The sequence below is a fragment of the Cyprinus carpio genome, chromosome B8, assembly GCF_018340385.1.
Source record: "Cyprinus carpio isolate SPL01 chromosome B8, ASM1834038v1, whole genome shotgun sequence".
Classification (NCBI taxonomy): domain Eukaryota; kingdom Metazoa; phylum Chordata; class Actinopteri; order Cypriniformes; family Cyprinidae; genus Cyprinus; species Cyprinus carpio.
In genome coordinates, this window is record NC_056604.1 from 14,394,121 (window position 1) to 14,409,825 (window position 15,705).

Consider the following 15,705-nt stretch of genomic DNA (forward strand, 5'->3'; position numbering starts at 1 on the left):
CAGCTGCAGTAACAGTAGAGAAGAGCTGATGACAGTAGAAAGCCGATAGGTCAAGGTTCTATGTATTTGGTGAGATGTTCGAGTTTTCACTCAGCTCACCATAACCCGTTGACCTCTTTGGAAATCTTGGACGATGTCTCAGACTGTCTCTCTTTCCTCCAATGCAAACACTCAGAATTCACTTTCTTTTGGTCCGACACACACACTTAACCCTCAGCAGAGTCACATCTGCACACATGCTCCTTGTGCGTCTCAAGAACACTCTGATGTGTTGGAGGAGTGGGCTGAATGCTCATCGGCATTGAGGTGCACAATAAGTTGCAGCTCATTCTCCAGAGAACATTGCATTCTGAGAAATAGAGAGAGAGCGAGAGAGAGTGATGAGAGAGAGAGAGAGAGAGACAAAGCAGAAACTGAGAGTGTCGCTGTCCTCACAACAACCTGGCCTCACAGTTACCCTGTACCAATGATCATAGTAATGTCTAGAGTGAAGGTAATGAAAACATGGCTTGATAGTGCATGATCACAGCACTTCTGGGTTTATTAGAGAGTAAACAGGGCAATGCTTACTTTCTGCAGAAGATGAAACAGAGTTTTGTTAGTTGCTTTCAGCTTGAAACGATGAAAGGAACACATCATTCCCAACCACTTCCTTTTCTTTCATTCCTCAGCGGCCGACCATCTGTCGCGGACACACCACGGTGCAGTCGCTCTTTTTTGACTCCCTTTCAACATTTCTTTCTTCACCTTTTCTCCTTTCCTTCTGCTCTTTCCAACGTTGCTCATCCTCCCTTGTCTAAATCCTTTTCTTCTGTCACATCCTGCTTTCAAGTGTTCTTCTTGCTGTATTTGTACTTCACACACATGCACACACACACACTAATTTTTCCCAAACACACACACATTCACATCTTTCCAACTGAGTTGGGCTGCAGAGCTGCGCTCTCAGCTCACATGCACCATTGTTATGTCAAATAAGCTCTCGGCAAGGAAAAGGGGAAAATGCGGAGTGATTATTTGCACTGGGTGTAAATAGCACTGGCCACACAGCATGGCTATTTGCACCCAAGTAGCCTGGTGGAACCAGACAAAAAAGGAAAAATGCTATTTAGATTTCCGAGAAGTGGCCTGGAGGGTGCAGCATGGATTGGTGTTTTTACACAGATGACCTAAGGTTCGAATGCGGCTTGTGACATTTTCCAAGCAGAGACTCTTTACCCCATCGTTTCCTGTCTCCACTCTATGTATCTTTGTCCAAAAAAGCAAATAGCTCAAAGGTGAAATTGAAAAATAAAAAAAAACTCTTTGTTATCATACTATTATAATAGTAAATATTAATGTAACCTACTATAATATGCTATATCACATTATATATTATCACACAAACTAGGGATGGGTGATATGGGCTTAAAAATATATCACAATATTTCTGGTATATATTGCGATAACGATATCAATGATGATAATTCAGGGAATCCTGTATTTTTTTTTTTTATAAAAGTATTATCTTTCCTATTTTTACCCAAAATAGGGTATTGTGAGCATTAGTGAGTGCACACATAATGTAATGACGGTTTAATTCATATACTAGAAAGCCGGAGGGCGCCCTTGCACAGAAACTCCACATATGCATAGATAATAATACTGATGACGCTCCAGGAAATCCCTAATATGGAAAAGGGTATCCAGTTATCACTGAATAAAACGCACAACGGAGATAGAGAATTTTTAACTGCTGAAACTTGAAGGCAATAATCATATGATTGCACAAAATATATGTTTTATCTGTGTTCTTCAAGCAATCTTGGGTATTTTTAATAAGGAAAGTATATTTGTAATGCAATGCTAATCGACATAACCTTTATTACTGTATATAATACTATCATTATGTAGTATGAAACCACGTCTGGTCACAAAAATAAGTTATTTCAAACACTCAACTGTTATTAAGTTAATTTGGAGAAAAAAACACGTTAATAATTTAGCCCAAACCAAACCAGTTCCAGACTGTAAAAGGAGCTCAAACTCCTCATTTAGCGATAAACTGCTCCTTTTGGACAATTTCAGGTTTCGTAAACAGGCAACCTACACATCATTGTATCATGAAAAAATTAACATGGTGCATTACTACCAGTATATCGCAAACAGTGTTGGGCAGTAACGCATTACTTCAGACCAATTTTGTAATTTAACACTTGTTCAGCCCAAACCCAAACCAGTTCCAGACTGTAAAAGGAGTTCAAGCCTCCTCATTTAGCGATTACATTGCTTGACAAATGCAATGCTCCTTAATTTCAAGTCTGCCTTTTGTTCACGGGACTCCCGGCAAAAGAAATATAAAAACATAAAAAAAGGGACAAGACTTGATAGGCGAGTGTGACTTGTGTGTGTGTGTGGGATGCGGGAGAATAAAATGATTCACGGGACTCCCGGCAAAAGATATATCTAAACATAAAATATCTAAAACAAATAAATTGTTATTCATCTATTGCACAAAAGCAACATGAACTAATATAAAATATAAATGATTAACAGGTGCAAGCGTATGCAGAGTTTCTATTTAGGTTTTAACACGTGTTTGCAGCGTTGAGCAATGCAGTGCTGAAATTTGCGTGCTCATGAATCCTCTCATTATAACACACGAATTGTAGACATTATGAAAGATTCATTATGCATATATTTATTGTGTTATAACAGAGATTTGTGAGACTGCGATGGATCTTTTAGAGATTATAAATGCAGCACTCTTTGCTGGCATTCTGCCATGTCAAACCATGCACTCAGCAGCCGCTTGCTTTAGTTAAAAATAACAGTGTTCTGTGAATGCTGATGCTTTAATAAAAAATATTTATCAGGGTATAATGTATGCTGAGATTTCATAAATTTCATGGAGAAAAGAGTAACGTAACTAGTAATGTATCTAATTACTAATTACTTTTGAAATAAAGTAATCAGAACAGTAATGTGATTACTTTTAAAAGGAGAAATCAGTAATCAGTAATTTGATTACATTTTCAGATTAACTTGCCCAACACTGATCGCAAACAATAGGATATCGCCCATCCCTAACACAAACAATAGTGCTGTTGTTCCCTATATTGGTCCTATTTATACACTATGAATATATTGTTTTTATACAGTTTAATAAACAAGAAGTTAACATTGAGAAGAAGCCTACATTTTAGACATTGTATTGCCAGTTACTTTGCATGTTTTTGCCCTCGCATATCCATGCCATACACATTATTGGACTTTTGATTATGAACAGGTCAATGAATGACTCGTTTGAGTGAAAATCTATCTATCTATCTATCTATCTATCTATCTATCTATCTATCTATCTATCTATCTATCTATCTATCATTTTATCTAATCTAATTATAATATCAATATTTAATTGTTGTTTGTATATTACAAGACAAAATGTAAATGTATATTTATAGTTAGTCTACAATATACTGTAAATATAATCTTCCACAGTTTTGCACAATTTATGTGCAAATTGTGTTTTATGTCTTTTAGTATGCTATATATACAGTAACATTCTCTCCTTTATAAGGGATAAAAAGTGCAGAGCGATAGCTTCAGAGCTGCTTGCCGTGAGTAGCTCTCACCTTGTGGGGTCGAGACCCACGTGTGAGGGTAATGGACTAATAGACTTAGATCAGATGGTGCTTTGATGAGTGCTGTGGTGATGTCACCTCCTGTTTTGTGTTGGCGATGGACATGCTGTAGAGGTTTCAGACGAATCAGCACTGAGCTGCAGGATGGCAGAGAGAAGACACAACTCCACATCCATATTTATGACAAAGATGCCCTTACAAACACACTCACACCTGCGCTTTTGATTAAAACACACACACACACACACACACACACACACACACACACACACACACACACACACACACACACACACACACAATGCTCTGCCCTTTCAATGTTTAAAATCAGTGAGCAAATATGTCCCTTGGAACCATTGCTCTGTTTGAAGAGAGGTTGCTTTTTTCTTGAATGAATTTAGCCCTCAGCCAAATCAGTTCAAAGCATCTCTTTTCTCTCTTCTTCAGCAAAGGTGCACTTCTCATAACCTCATTCTGGTTAAGTCAAAGTCTTTTGGCCCCATAAATTATCTTCCCACACTTACTCTTCCATTGCAGTTGCTGGACTTGAATACCTAAAAGCAAAATATAATGAAACATTGCATAACCACAGTCAAAATAGGTAAGAGTTATTATTATTATTATTATTATTATTATTATTATTATTATTATTATATTTTTTAATTTTATTTCCCCTCTATTACTTAGAAAAAATACATAAAAGCATCATAAACATAAAAACATACTTCATAAATGTGGTCCGATCAAAATCAGATCATTCTGATTTGTAAATGGTTATGTGCATCAACAGATTCTTTGAAAAGATCTTATGTAGGGAGAGATTTGTTAATTCTTTTGAATCCAAATCTCCTATAAATTCCTTTCTGTAGTCCTCGTACATGTATGCATATCTGCATTGCTTTGGCCATTCTCTGCAGATCTCACCGTCTCGTATGCCATGATTGGTCAATTATGTACAATGCCTGCATGCTATTGGTCACACTACTTTTCAGTCATTACCTTAAGCAATCATGAAAACAATAGGAAACCAAAGCCAGAACCCAGATATTTTAGGCAATTCAGAAGTCTCAGCCATGGCATGTCTGGGAAAAAGAAGTATTATCACCCTATAACACATTTCTGTTTTTCTTTTCTTTTCTTTTCTTTTCTTTTCTTTTCTTTTCTTTTCTTTTCTTTTCTTTTCTTTTCTTTTACTGTTTTAATCATCTATTTGCCTTGACTATTCCATTTAAATTAATCTGCAGTGCCCTCAATTAGCATGAGGTTATCAGAAATGCGTGCACTGCAATTATAAATAAATAGAAAATGTATTCTAATATAGTTTTAGATGGAATATAGCATGTGTGGGATGTTTCAATATATTACATGATTTTCCCACATTGTTGCCAACAGTAGCCTGCCATAAATGATTAAATCTCTCAGTGGTTGTCAAACCAGTCCTGCAAGCACCCCTAGCACCTCACATTTTGTATGTGTCCCTATATCTGACACACCCATTTCAGATCTTGCAGTCTCTACTAATGAGCTGATGAGTTGAATCAGGTGTGATAAATAAGGGAGACACAGAAAATATGCAGTGGTGGGGGTACTTGCAGGACCGGTTTGAAAACCACTACTCTAAACTATATTATGTTTAACAATACTGAAAATCACTTTTTCTATTATGTCAAGTCGCAGAAAATCTACAGGAAGCAGTTCCACATAAAGACGTAGTTTCTCTCAAACATTATGATTTTAATGACTGTCTTTGTTCATCTAGTTAATTGATTTATTTTTAAATATTACAAGTTAAATGGCAGCAAATTACATTTCACATCAATAGTTATTTACCTGTACTACATTTCACTTCAATAGTTATACGGATAATTATCACTTTTAATTCTATTTTCATTGGCTGTACATAATTATGATTTTTGCTTAGCTGAAATACAAAAGATGTTCATTATTTTCATTGGCTGTACATAATTATGATTTTTGCTTAGCTGAAATTCAGTTCAGTGTTCTTTTAAGTACTGCATTTTGAAATAATCTCAACATTTGAACTTTATACTTGCCTGAGATTAGACCGCACTTTTTAGTTTTAGCTTTAGTTATAAAAGATATAAGTGTCAGCGTACGGTGTGTACCAGGAATAGTACTGAAGAATCAGAGTGCGATTCGAACACAGAATACGTCAGTAAACGAACCAGGAGACAATGATAACTCAACTAAACATGACAGAGAACAGACCAAAACTAAGGGAGAACTGAGGGCTTATAAGCAAGAACCAAACAAAGGGAACTAACGAGATGATTAATTAACACAGGTGGAAACTAATGAACTAATCAAGGAACACAGGAAACGTAGCCCCTGCATCCCAGTGTACTATCCATCCATCCTAAATTGTTTGTGAGATTAGAATAAGTGTGTCCCAAAGCATAGAATGTTGAAAAGAGTATGCCAAAAGTCCTATTTCAAGTGGATTTTTGAAGTGTGGATCCATGAACACTCTAATGCAGGGGTCACCAAACTTGGTCCTGGAGGGCTGGTGTCCTGCAGAGTGTAGCCCCAACCCTAATCAAACACACCTGAACCAGCTAATCAAGGTCTTATAAACTTCCAGGCAGGTGTGTTGAGACAAGTTGGAGCTAAACTCTGCAGGACACTGCCCCTCCAGGACCGAGTTTGGTGACCTCTGCTCTAATGGCTAATATTACCCAAAATCCATTGTGCTTTTCACAAATGATACGGTTGAGAACTACAAACACAAATAAATAGCATTAAAAAAACTACAAACATGGTCAATGCGCACGACCGACGGTTAAGTAGAGAGGTTTAGATAAAGGGGTTTGAGTTATTAATAATTAACATTTAACCTGGTAAAAAATATTTATTTAGTGTTATCTGTGTTATATTTAATCTGCAATATCCATTTGTTCGTTAACATTTAAATGCATCATTCTGAAGCAAATATGAGAAGAGTTATCTGCATGAAGACCCATGGCTCACAGATCAACGTGCTACTTCTTTTCTCTCCGATATGGTAGGAAGTTAAATGAAATTAAATGTGGAGGATGATTGATGGGTCAGTTTACAGTGACAGGGTGTGTGTAACTATGCGACAGAGCGGTCCGTTAAAGACGCAACTGTATGATATTATAGATTATTTTATACACACAATTCTCTGCTGTTCAAACTAATGATAAAAACCTATGAGAAAATGATGGCCTTTTTGTTTGAATATACAGTAAAATTGCATCATGTCATCTGCCGAGAAGATGAATCCCAAAGGAGAAGGGATTTGCATATTTTCTTCACATAAAGATGTTAGAGACCAGATCTGTGGCATCTGGTGCTTTGCTTTAATTTAGAAATCCCAGATTTCTTCCCTCTCTTTGTTTTATATCTCTTCTTCAATCACCACAGAGGGGCTTTGTTCAGAGACCAGCCCTTAGAGGAGATAAACGGAGGCAGGTAAGTACGGAGACTTGTAGGGGAAAGAGAGAGAGCGAGAACTAAAGACGATGAATGAAGTTAGATGAAAGAGAAGGAGGAGAGGGAGGATGGATCCTGAGGAGATTTCTAATGAGTCACAGGTTGATTCCATCCATGTTAGCATGTGGAGAATCACTCGTGATGAATGACTCCTACAGTGCTTCAATTAGGGGTGAAACTTTCCAGATCTGGTCAGTCATATCGGAGAACACAGGTAAAAGCTCACAAAAAATTAGTAAGAAACTGTCTAAACCAGCCAGATCTCAGTAGCATGTCTGGTTTGCTGGTTTTAGCCAATTGTCAGCTTGGTAAACCAGCTGAACATCAACTAGGCCAACCTACACCAGCTCAGGCTGTTATTTTCAGCAGAGCGCACACACAAGAACACACTTTCAAATTAGGATCCCACTCGGTTTAACCGCAGGGATTTGGGAGTTCAGAGTAGTTTCCCTCAGCTCTTTTTTCACTTCATCCCTCCTTGACTTTTTCTTTGGCTGTGGTTGCTTTTCTTATACCTATCTTTTAAGTGTGCAGCACCAGGTGTGCCTGCAGCACCGCATTGATTTGATCCTCTCGTATGCAGCCAGCTGGCGCGCTAACCTGCGCACGCGTCTTCATTATACAAACAGGCATACCGAAACAGATCCCGTCAATGCCGCGAGACCGTCCCTTCATCAAACACTTACATCCTGACATTTGGAGACTCTCCCACCTGGGACTGTTTGACTCGTTTTCTCTTACTGCGCAGCACATTTCTAAACAGCTCCCGCGGAGCGCGCTGGCAAACATCTGCCGCGCAGGAAGCGTGCTGAGGTTGTAGCAGAGACGGTTATTGGCATTTGGTTCTGTTTTCTTTTGGTGGAGAAATCTGTTTGAAAAAACATGGGATACAACCTGTTAAAAGGAGAAAACAACAACTGCATTTACTAATCTACTGATATCTGACATGAAATACATTTATCTTGGATTCATAATGTAAAGATAAAAGTTTCAGAATTACCAAACAAATGTTCAATATGTTATCTTTCTCTTAAAATAATAACAATGAAGCATTAAATAATATTTAATAGGATAAAAGGGTCAGAAATGTTGCTTGATTGTACAGATGAATCTGTGATTCCGAAGTGCAGTGGATATCCACACTAGTGCGGTGACTGACAGCCACATTTACACCTCAAAACATTAGATTCATCCTTGCTGAGGAGCAATGGTGATGCACAACCCATGTAAAGATGATAATGATTCTGCAAATGATTCTGCAAATAACTGCAATTGCAGGTTTTAAACAGAGATGGCGATAATTAAGTCTTAATTCATTAATGAATGAATTCAAATTAATTACAAATATAATGTATATACAATAGGCCTGTAGTGCATAAAAATTTCTGCATTCCAGACAGGCCATCATTACACCATTAGAGGACAACAAGTTTGTTAGTGAGCCACCATTGAATCATTAGCTCAACCGATTTGTTCATAAGCATCAGTTCATGTCTTTATGAGGGAGTCATTGAATTATTCATTTAACCAATTCATTCTAAAAACTGATTTATTTAGGAGAGGAACAAGTATCTTAATGAGGGAATCACTAAATCATTCATTAAAGGGGGTTCGATTTTATCCATACTGGACTATTATTGAACTCCACATGAAATGGAAGTTCACCCTTATTCGCATATTTTCTAAATGCATGTTAATGCAATTATTTTTTTTTAACTATTGCTTGCATATGTTGTATTAATTTTATTTGTATATATTTTTTTTCAGGGCCGTCTTATGTACAGTGAAATAACAGACTTCTCTCATGAAACAAAAGACTAAACCCTACAGACAAATAACAGACTTAACCATTTAGACCCATTTAATAAAAAAAAATTACAGTGAAATAACAGACTTCTCTCTGGTGACCTATGGCAGATTTAATCATTTAGTCGCATTTATTTAAAATAAATTAATAAATCAATCAATAAAAATAGCAATTTGGAGTAACATGCACCAATTAGGCTCTCACAATAACACAAAAAAACAACAATTATTATTCTTTCTCTCTAATTAAGTAACTAACTAAAAAAAAAAAAATAAAAAAATTGCACAATTACACCATGATGAAGATATCGCTAACAAATTCTCTGTCCTCTCCAAAATGGTTTCACGCTCTCTGGGTAATTAGAGAACAATGTCCAGCACTTCTATCTCCAATTAAACAACTGATAAGTATCTAATTCCCAAAGAAGCAATTGAAAACATTACAATAAGAGCCGAAGACAAATCTAAAGATATCTAATATCTGTTTGCGCTAAGCCAGCACTGTGCCCAATTCCTTCCGATGATAAGAATGAAACACCTTTTAGTATCAAGGCTAAGCTAGAGAGAGAGAGAGAGGAAGAGAGGAAGGATGAGTTGCGGATCTTCCTCATAAAAATGACAGCAGCAAAAGCCTCCACTATAAAAAGAAAAGCCAGTGCTCTCCTGGGACAAATTTATCTGGAGTGCTCAACAGTGTTAGATTTTCAGGGGAGAGAAGGGTCTCTGTGTTTGTGTGTGTGTGTCTAAGTGGTGATGAGAAACCTTAAGGACTCCTGAAACAGACCGGGGTGAGAAGCCACAAGCTACATGCTAAACCAGATCTCTCAAAGTTTTTTTTCCCTGTGTTTCTTTGTCCTCAGCTTCATCTCTTCTGCTTTTGCATGTATTTATAAATCTGAAAAGGTCTATTTATTCAAACTAGAAGTGAAAAAATACACCCACAGGTATGAGCAAGGGAGGAGGTGAGCATGTTGGGAGGAAAAAGGAGCGTGAACATGACAGCAGCAGCTGAGATTTATATTAGGTTTCGCTCATGTTGATCTGTCAGGAGTCCGTGGGCTCTTTCTGCACTGTCTTTCAGATGGGATTTGTGTGTTGCACTCTGGATTTGCTAAGACTAGCACATCCCTATGTTATTGGGAACTCATGACTACATGTGAGGTCCAGAAATAAACATTTTGATGCAGTGCGGTCCGTGTAACACTTCACAATTCAATTTCAGACCATTAACTAAACATTATTATTATATATTTTTTTTCCAGTTATTTCATAAATGAATAATTGCCATTTTTTATTTTACTTTTGCTACATAGTGACTTTAGATAATTTGAGTAAATAAAATCTAAATAATTGTCTGTTTTTTTCCTCTTTTTTTTTAATCTTACAATTTGTGCTGTTGGCTGTACCATTAGGGCGGGCAGGGGTCTGTGTGTGTGTGTGTGGGAGGGGGGACACTTTCACAAGTGCTTAATGTGGCTTAATATTCTACTAAAACAGTGACAATGGAGGATACTGCTTATTAATAATAAACATATAGGCTACTTTTTACATACAAGCTGAATAGCCCAGAATATGAAAGCAATTTTCCCCATTGAAAACCTAAAAAAAAATACGTGGCCTCGATGGACGAAGACAGTGTAAATTAAAAAGCCCAAACTCTGTATTTATTAATACAGTGTAACCTATTTATAAAGTAACGGTTGCTAGATACATTTGCACCATATGGTCTGAAAATTTAATTGTGAAGTGTTGCACGGACCCAGTGATGTCCAATGCACAATTATACTGTATGTTTTTTTTAATGAAACTGTTCAAATGCAACTATATTAATTAAATCCAACTTTAGTTATTAATCTTAATTTAATATTTTAAAAAAATAAAAAAAATTAAAAATAACAAAAAAAATTCAAAAATCCTACACTCATCAAGTTTCCATATATTAAGTTCAACCACTGTTCAAATGTTTGGGGTTGGTACTTTTTTTTCTCTTTTCTCTCTAAAGTCTCTTATCCTCACCAAGTTTCCATTTATTTGATTAAAAAGTATATAAAAACAATAGTAATGTTAAATATTAAGATGTTAAATATTAATAAAATAATATTAATATATAATATAATATTATTTTATTATATTTGTATATAATAATATTAATATGTTAAATGTTAATAAAATAATATTTATATGTAATATTATTTTATTATATTTGTATATAATAATATTATTTGTATTATTATTAGTGCTATCAAACGATTAATCGTGATTAATCACATCCAAAATAAAAGTTTTTGTTTACATAATATATGTGTGTGTACTGTGTAGCCTATATTTATTATGTATATATAAATACATACACATGCATGTATATATTTAAGAAAAATATGTTAGGTTTATATATTAAATATATTTATATATAATATATAAAAAAAAAATGTAAATATTTTCAAAAAATATACTGCATGTGTGTGTATTTATATATACATAATAAATATACACAGTACACACACATTCAGTATGTTATGTAAACAAACTTTTATTTTGGATGTGATTAAATCGCAATTAATCATTTGACAGCATTAATTGTTATTAATTAATTTAAAAGCTAAATTTTCAGCAGCCATTACTCCAGTCTTCAGTGTCACATGACCCTTCAGAAATCATACTAATATATTAATTTGGCAATAATTAATATTGTCAATGTTGAAAACAGTTTTGCTGCTTAATATTATTTGGGAAATAGTAATAGTGTTTTCTGTATTCTTTGATTAATAGAAAGTTCAAAAGAATAGCATTTATTTGAAATAAAAATTGTTTATAGTATTATGAATGTCTTATGAATGTCTATTATCCCTTTTGAGCAATTCAATGCATCATTGCTTAATAAAATTAGTAATTGCTTTAAAAAAAATAAACTTTTACTTCAAATTGTATTCGAAATAACAAAATTGTATTTATGGAAAATATTAAAAGTATTTATTTTGGTGTTTATAAGAGTAATGAATGAAGATGAATTGATTAGAGTCTCCAAGATGAAATATTTTGTGTTGTTGATAAAGGGAAACTTTAATGTTTGTGCATCAGTTGTATGTGCAGGGTTCTTCAGGTACTTATGTGGGAGATATGTCAGAGACTTAAACACTATTTGTCTGCTTTGTTTTTTTTTTAATGAAATGGAAATGAACAGTGCGTAACTTATTTATAATCAACACAATCACAATTAGGTTGGGAAGAAACATACTGAACATGAATTACTTACACTAAATTACACTAATTAACAGTAAACATCCTAATTGAGTCAACTTCAAAAACACAGTGATAGAAAGCACTCTTTAAGTACGTTCTTTTTACCCTTAAAAAAAAATTTTTTTTTTTTTTTTACTAATCCAACATACTGTAGATAAGCAGTTTTCTCTGAAATAAATCAGGCTTGCTAATGCTGTGACTAAGAGAATAAGAATAAAGAATAAAGTCAATGCCCTTAAATGGAATATTCCTTTTTTTCTTTCAAAGAAACATTATTGCATTGTTTTTAAAGTGTCGCTGGTGTGAATTAGTGCAAATATGAAATCTTGTGTTTTTAACTTCAGTTGAATGTTTAATATTCAAGACTTGACGGGCCACGTCAAGACTTTATGAGATCATATGTAATCAAACAAATGGCTAAATTATAAGACTTCTTTATTAACCATTGGTCAACACTTTGCTAACATAGTTAGCAAGACCTAAGAGGAATGTGGATCACTGACAGATCATAGCACTAATTCACAGAAGTGCTTTAATAAGTAAGGATTAGTCAGCCTTTCCATTTTCAGTCAGTCCAATCCATAACAAAACGCTCTACCTCATTAAACAAGATCTTATTAACTGGAGCTCGGCTTATTCAGCTTAAAACTTGTGCATTTAATCAATTAAGCAGCATGCGTTAAGTTAATCATTATAATTCCACACATTTTGTGGGATCAAATGTCAAGGTTTCATTATGGTGTATTTTCAGAATGATTGGCAGTTCCTTTTGTTTTGCAGTGTTTAAATGGACTGTTTTAAAAGAAAATCTTTCTTTCTTTCTTTCTAACTGGATGATCCACAGATCACTTTCATTCTCAAATGTTTCTAGCATTTTTCTTGAGGCCTTAAATGTATAGTCCATCCAAAAATCACATGAGGGTGAGTAAATTATCTTAAGCAAATGATTTTCATTTTTTTGGTGGACTATGCCTTTGAGTCAAGTATTTTTTTATTTTTTATTTTTCAGAGCAAAAGTAAAATAATTGTAAATATTTCACACTTACACAAAGATTAATTTGATACTAAATATGCCCATCCTCAAAGCTTAAAAAATATCTTCAACTCAGCATACTCAATGATTCCCAGATTTTGATTGGAGCAAAAATCCCCTGAGTCCATTTACAAAGTTCCCTCATAGAATGATTTCAATATTAGGTGACTTAAAATGGCCTAGGTTGCACATAGTCTCATTTTCCAACCCAGGAGCATTGGAAAGACGTGCTAGTATTGACATTTCTAAAAAAAATAAAAAAAAAAAAAAAAAATATGGTGTTGCTTCTTATATGTTTCATGACCACTTCAAAGTGAAATGTCCGGTGAGTGATGGTAAAGGTGCATTCAGTTTTATTCAAAACAGATTAACTTGTCTAGCAACGTTTCATTACGTTGATTGTGATGGTAAGGTGAATGTCAGGTGAGTAGCTCTAAAAGGTTAATGTACCACCTACCCTAAACTTAACCTACAGTGTTAACCAAATGAAACATAAGATAAAAGCCATTCTATTTTAGGTTGAGATGAGCTACAAAACAAGTTTACATTAAAAAAAAATCCACACACAAATTAAGTAGAAATTAAACAAATAAACTGTACCAGATGAGCTACCAAGCAAGTTTACTTTGTCAGAAAAGCCACACATACAGTATGGAGCTAGTTTACAAATCACACACTATGGTAAAAGTGTTTTGAGGTCATAACACAGTATAATGCAAGGAATTGTGCAAAAATAAATCTTTATTAATCAATAATCTGCCCCTCTAAACTTAATTTATGTGAAAAATAAATTCAATTTGCTAGTGTGCTTAACTGCCACTAGAGTTTATTTCAGCTAGAAAATGCATTGAATTGTATGTTTAGAAAAACTGTACAGTAGGTAAAGGGCACGTTTTTCCAATGAGCCTCAATTGTCCATTTCATCTTGCACTTTGCTTTTTCAGCACTATTGTTTGCGTCTTCCCTTACTTTCATTCTGCCCTTGGTTGACACTTTCATTTTTTTTTTTTTTGCCAGAGTTGGCAAAATTACATTGCTCTATGGCCCACTTCAACATACTGCATTTTACCTTCCCCAACTTCAGTTAGGCTAAATAAAATGAGTCAAGTGAGATGAATGTTCATGTCTGACATCAGCTTTACTGCACATCCGGGAGCCACAAACTGAACAAGGGCAAAAAGGTTGAGGTTATTCGTGGGAGGAACTTTCATTTCTTTGGAAATAGATTTGTGCTTCATTATAAAATGGAGTTATGCAGTAGGTTGTGGAGTGTAATTATAGAAATCATGGCAGAAACTCAATCAGAATAGTCAAGCATTAAAGCATTTATGCAGCAAAAAATGAAGTAACCAATCAGCACTCTTAAAGCTGCATCTGTGCTGATGAGCATCTGTTTATGCAAACCGTATAAGTGCTTATGAATGGAATGTTTATCAAATTAAAATTTTAAAACTAAGTATTTATACTGAAGAATGCTGGTTTCCTTGTATGTTTTTCCATAAACACCCTAGCCTGTGTAGTCTACCCAAAGCTCCATGATTCTAATAGATGTCAACATCTAAAAAAGGTATTCAGATGGGAGAGTCTCTAAAAGTGCTGAATTGTTAATGAAGTTCTAAGTGGAGGGGAAATAATCATATTTGCACAGCTGTAATTAAAGCCATTGGTAAAGATATATTGAATGCCACCACCTTTGGCTGCCAGCCTGTGATTACGCTCAGGGATTGAGCCATAAAATATACTTCTCCAAGATTGCAAGCCACATGGTCACTTGACTGAATAAAATGGAACTTGACTGGTGTCATAGAAATTTAAAGAACTAGTGAACTATGTACTTACCTTAAATAGGGATAGGCCACAATAGTAAAGTATCATCTTATTTTTTTTTATTTTTTTTTATGTATTTAATGCTGGTGCAATTTATATATATATATATTATATATATATATATATATATATATAATATATATACAATATGTTTTATCCTACAATTTTTCCAATGATTTTATTTTTTTTTATATGGTTGTATTTTAATGCTGGTGGCTTAATTAGCATGCTAACAATGTGCTGGGTTTTAGCTGTTAAACAGTTTGAATGATTAAACTCTCCCAGAAAGTTGCATCTCTTATATATATTTATATTTATATTTTTATATTTATATTTATATTTATATTTATATAGAACACACACAGACATTTCTCAAAATGGTGAGAGGATTTTGTTTAGTTTTTGGGCGAATTGTCTTTTCAAGCTAGTCTAGCAAGTGTTTACCCAGTTTAGCTAGGAGGCTGCTGGTCTTCAACCAACAGACCAGACTGACTGGGTTTGATAACTACAAGGTTTTAATAATTGTTCTAATTACATGACAGTAGGGGGGTCCACACCACAACAATAAAAACACAGAGAAACAGTACTGTTGGAATCACTTTTAGAACATTTTTGTCCAGCTGATAAACAATAAAAACACTAACAGCCAATCAGAATCCACTCATGATTAAAGAGCTTGAACATTTAATGCGATACATGACA

The 15,705-nt window shown here is 34.6% G+C and overlaps 1 protein-coding gene across 4 annotated transcripts in view; it reads left to right on the top strand.

Annotated features, from left to right (window-relative positions):
• grid2 (glutamate receptor, ionotropic, delta 2) overlaps positions 1-15,705 on the top strand; it is a 382,152-nt gene that overhangs the window by 190,107 nt on the left and 176,340 nt on the right. The gene's annotated exons all lie outside the window — the stretch shown is intronic.